This window comes from Mytilus galloprovincialis, chromosome 12 (assembly GCF_965363235.1).
Source record: "Mytilus galloprovincialis chromosome 12, xbMytGall1.hap1.1, whole genome shotgun sequence".
NCBI classification, from domain to species: Eukaryota; Metazoa; Mollusca; class Bivalvia; order Mytilida; family Mytilidae; genus Mytilus; species Mytilus galloprovincialis.
In genome coordinates, this window is record NC_134849.1 from 37507938 (window position 1) to 37513937 (window position 6000).

Consider the following 6000-nt stretch of genomic DNA (forward strand, 5'->3'; position numbering starts at 1 on the left):
CCTTTTGTGTTTCTTGGTTACATATCACGTGGCTTTGTACTTATTCATACTGTCATTGTGTTATTGTTCTTTTATAATTACTGTATTCTTGTCGTTCGTGTTTACTTATATAGTTTGTATGTGCGCCTTTATGTAGTTCTTTCCTGCTTGTGAGGTGGCTCTGTACTTATGCATCCCGTCATTCTGTTTTTGTCCAATTGTAAATGCTTGTATATATATCTTGTTGTTTATTATTCTATAATGATAAAGACTGCTTTACCCCTAAATTACCCCTTTTGACATTTTAACCTGTTATGTCTGTTTGCTTTGTTCTAACATCATTGTCAATGTAATAACATTTTATACGACTGTCATAAAAATGAGAGGTTTAGCTAGCTATAAAACAAGGTTTGATCCACCATTCTCCATTCTGTACTAAGTCAGGAATATAACATAATAATATTGTCTATTCGTTTGATGTGTTTAAGCTGTTGATTCTGCCATTTGATTAGTGACTTTCCGTTTAGAATTTTCCACGGGGTTCAGTTTTTTTTGTGGTTTTAATTCTTTCTAGTATACATTTTTGGTTAAGAGCGAGCTTAGGCCTGACTCCGGGAGCTGAAATATTTCCAGTAACATTATAACATCATACAAACTTTAAAAATAATTTTAAGAGGGTAAACTGATCAGATCGATACACAGCACACTATCTATAGCGTTTTTCATCAATAAAAATGATCGCCATTATATATTCAACAGTGTTGAGTAATGTATGGTGTTAAAACCAATAATCTGTCAATCAATAAACCGACTGACTTACCTCTCGATTACAATATCAAATACTTATTATTCACTATATGATCATTAACATCAACTATACGATCATGATTATGTGTTTGAGCTTTTGATTTTGCCATTTGATTAGGGACTTTTCTTTCTGAATTTTCCTCGGAGTTCAGTATTTTTGTGATTATAATTTTTAGATGGTTTACAAGAAAGTACAACTGAAATCTAGACGTTATTTGAAGAAAGTACAGCTGGTGTAGTGATGTGTGATACAGGATGAGTAAAACTAGGAAATTCATATTATGAGTTCACCCCAGAGGGACCAAAATATTGGACTACTGCTAAGGTAATAGTATAGGTTTTTGAATTGTTTTTTTCCATCTCGTGGGGGTCTTTACCGTCAAAAGATATGTAATTACCTAAATAAATACGCTGATTTTCAAGGTAAATCAATTTCAAATTATTCTTTTGACACAATATACATGTAGCTGATATATTTAAACATTTTATTTTTGTCTTTTAAAGATGGTATTTGTAAGGGAAATTTCTTCATGCTTCATGTTGTAAACAAATTTCAAATTATATACATGATATAGTCACAAGAGTATTAAAAATTTGCTCAAAATGAAAAATACATTATAAATACAGAAAAGTATCAACACCAATACGCAGCTAAGGTATTATACGTTTAGGGTAGACAAACTGTATTAGCATGATAAATCGTTAATTTTTTACTTTCTTTAAAAGAGGGACAAAAGATAGCAGAGGGACAGTCAAACTCATAAATTGAACATAAACTGACAACGTCATGGCTAAAAATGAAAAAGACAAACAGACATACAATAGTACACATGACACAAAATAGAAAACTAAAGATTAGCAACACAAACCCCACCAAAATCTAGGGGTAATCTCAGGTGCTACAAAAGGGTAAGCAGGTCATGCTCCACATGTGGCACCCGTTGTGTTGCTTGTATGATAACAAATCCGGTAAATAGTCTAATTCGATAGGTCAGATTCATGAAAGGGAAGGGAAGGATTATAGTTACGACATAAGGAACATATCCGATATCATTTGTGAAACGGTTATTCCATAACGGTCAACCAACTCGTGATGGCGTCCATAAAATTTACGAAGGGATGATTTCAACTTCACAATTTAGAACTCTTGGTTAAATAGCTTCCTTGTGAGCAGCAACCTTCTATCAATATAATAATGATAGGAAATGCAAGCACGGGAATATCGTATCAATTGGGAGATATATACCCCGTATGCAGATGCTGCTGGAATGTTGCTACTTAGAAATGGAAAGTTCACAATTGGAAAACTGATATCATCTCTTTTGTCGTAAAGTTTTGTTTTCATCCGACCCTCATTGTCAATTTCTAGATGTAAGTCTAGATATCAGGCCGTCTTCACTGTGTCTGTAGTATCCTTTATTTCTAGTTCGATGGGATAGATGCGTTCAACATAGTCACAAAATTTTGAATTATTTAGTGAAAGAACATCATCTATATAGCGGAAAGTAGAGTTAAAGGATACTGCTAACTTCTTATCTTTCTTCCTAAGAAGTTCCTGTATAAAGATTTATTATGTTTATTATGGAAATTCGAAATTTGTTTTAACGAAAGACAGAAATACAGTTGTCTGCTGTTAATCTTTAACATATTAAAGATTCAGAATATAGTATAAAAAAAGAGAAAAACAAAACTTAATCACAAATCAAAAACGGTATTTTATTTAAATAATTTTAATTAAAATATGACTTACATGGAAAATCCTGATACCCATACCTATATATATACCCATATAACTAGTCCTTACCTTGTCATGTAATTTACACTCTTACACTTCAACCCAAGAACGGGTTCTCATATTTGTAACTACGTACCTAATTTAACAATTTTCTATTAAAACAATGGACAGTTTTACCTTTGACCTTTTATAAAAGTTGGTTTAGAACACTTAATATATGACATATTATAAAAGGTTAAATAGGGGCGAAAGATACCAGAGGGAGAGTCAAACTCATACATTGAAAATAAACTGACAACGCCATGGCTGAAAAATTTAAAGACAAATATACAAATAATAGTACACAAGACACAACAAAGAAAACCAAAGACTAAACAACACAAAACCACCAAAAACTGCAAGCTTTTTCTGGATTAACCATCAACAGAAAGACTGAAACCTAAAAATAATAAAAGCAAGAATGTAGAAAGACCCATTGGTGGCATTCAGCTTTTTTCTATTCTTTGAGTGGGTCGTTGTCCCTTTGACACACTTCCCATTTCCATTCTTAATTTTATTTGAAAATTGAACTATTTCAATAGACTTTTCTTTCAAAGTGCACTGTCATGGGTTATAGACAGCTTAAATTTGAAATTAATAAAAAATAAAAATCTAAAAATGATACGATATTATCAAATGTTCAACATTGTTTGATTACCCATCAATGACAATATAAGGAACATTTACACTCTGAATCTTATAAGTAACATTTTAAAATGAAGTAATAAAAAGTGCCATGAAGAACATCATCAAATCATTATTTTTAATGTGTTTATCTTATCAGGAAATTTTTAGCCGCATAACATTTCTTTGCAGGTTTAACTTAGATGATAGGTTTAACTAGTAGATTCTTTTCAATTTCAAAATAATCCAACCTATATTCAATAACGGATTATTGTCAGCGAATGTATCCAGACTCATTAAGATGTTATAATAACCCTGTTAGAAAGGCAACATATATTGAAGGGATATTTAAACTAAAAACTCGAAATTAAGTGGTCAAAAAGCAAAACCGACCAAAAGACCAACAGAACACAAACACAACAAAGACAATTAAGACATTCTAACCTTGTTAACACCGTAAAGCAAGTCTACTATTAGTTTAGATTTGAATATCCTTTTGAACAATCTAGTCGACTTTTAACTTGGGTCAAACAAACACAGTTATTCTTCACGTTGCTGCTATGAACATGTTGAAAGAGGTGCAACTGATGTTCACCTGTCGATAATGAATACATGTACATCTTTTCGTTCTACAGTTTTATCTGGATAATAAATTTGCTAATAAATCTAGAAAAGTGATGTGAGTACATCAAATGTTTATTCGAAGATGATAGCAATTACTTTCTTCATTGTTAAGATACATATCAAATGAGGTGATTTCTTCATGATATAATGTGTCTTCAACACGTTTTCTTGATATCTAAAATTTAGGAATGATATATAGAATTTCGAAATTGTACTCTTTACATGTATATACATAACAGTTATTTTGAATTACCACTGATCGTTTGTGTTTCATTTTTGCTTTCGGTAATAAAAATAAAAAATCAATGGAATACGTACTTTACCTATTGCGCTTACTTTGTACTTTCTTTGTGAAATGTTCATTGAAAAGTATTCATGCATAAATTAATGTGTTAATGTTTTTCAGACATTTTGTAATGGTATCGGTGGTTACCTGGCGATAATAGAGACTTCAGAAGAAGATGAGTTACTCAAGTCGTATGTAGCCATTATCGGTAAGGAGTCTTGAAATAGGAGATACATATATTTCTATTTTGTTTTAAGCTTGGCCTTCGTAAGACGTAGATGTTACTGTCGCAAATTGAGTGTATCTAGCGATGCGTAGTACAGCTTAGTACACAGATACAAGCGACAGTGAAATCAATTATGACGAAGTGCAAGCTGAGATAACAATACTGTAATCTCCATTCTAATGACACATTTGAAAATATTTTTTTTGCTCTGAAATGCTTCGGTCTTTCTTAGATTTTTTTGACGATGAGTCTCATGTTGAAACGAATCACACTAATGTACGCCAAACGAGCTTTACGTATACAACGGATTTATTAGAGATTGTCGAATAAAGATGAATAAGTGAAAACTCCACATAAAGTTCTCAGTTTACGAGTATTGAAAACACGCAATTTCGATTTTTTAATCAAATACAGCTATTCTTTGTTTAAAAAATGCGCATCTGTCAAATCATGAGCCTTATATTATTTATGGTTTTTACGGTAAATCATTTTTAATATGACAATATCATTAATAAAATATCACGTCTCTTTCTGTAGATCCGTCTAAAGATTACTGGATTGGAGGTTCTGACATGGCAACAGAAGGAGTATTTATCTGGGAAAATACCAGTGCCACTGTGAATTTGCCTACCAGTACTTTGTTTCAAGGGTGGGCACTAGATCGACCCGATAACAATAATAACAACCAGCACTGTATGATGCTTGCTTACCAACTTGATTTCAAGTGGAATGATGCAAAATGTGACTATCCTAGAGACTACGTTTGTGAAAAAAACTGAAAAAGGCAAACATGTTAATTTGCCTTTTTTACTGTTCTTATCCTCTTAATGTTTTATTGCTTGATCACATTTAACTGTCTAAGGCTGTGTTCACATTGACCTAAATTCGGTGCTGTGTTAGTATAACTCACAAGTAAACTAAACACAATTACGTTCCCATTGATAAAACTCAAAGTTTACATGTAGTTTAAATCCTGTTTTGTCTACATGCAGTCAATAGTCAATGTAGGCCTTGTGTGGGTTAAATGTACACAAAACTAAGCATTTATAACTTTAGTTTTACCATGTATATGTAAGAAAGAAACGATTTTTGAATAAGATTGATATCTATAACAATCATTTATAAAGTTCTTTACAGAAACATATGTCTAACCTTGATATATTCATAAGTTATAAAAAAAAACAAATTTACGTAGCTTTATAAATCCTTTATCAAGACTCAAAGCATCACCATTGCCGACCACATAATTTATTTGAAAAGGTCTTCCCGATTCGGGTGGACATACACAGAAATATTTGCCTCTGATTTTTTCTCAAACTATAATTCACTCATAAATGCATTACTAAAAAAAGTGTGAGGTTAGTGTTTTTTTTTCTAGTATCCCAGATCCGTTAAAATACACTTAGAAATACAAGAGTGCACACGCTGAAATGTCTCGCCTTCTATACTAATCATTGATATTATGTTGATAGTCCTAAGTATAAAGCTAAGCTTTAATACAACTGTCACATAAACTTAACATTAACCAAGATAACTAAACAAAGACCAATGAACCTTGAAAATGAGGTCAAGGTCAGATGAACCATGCTAGGCAGACATGTACAGCTAACAATGCTTCTATACAACATATATAGTTGACCTATTACTTATAGTTTAAGAAAAATAGACTAAAACACAAAA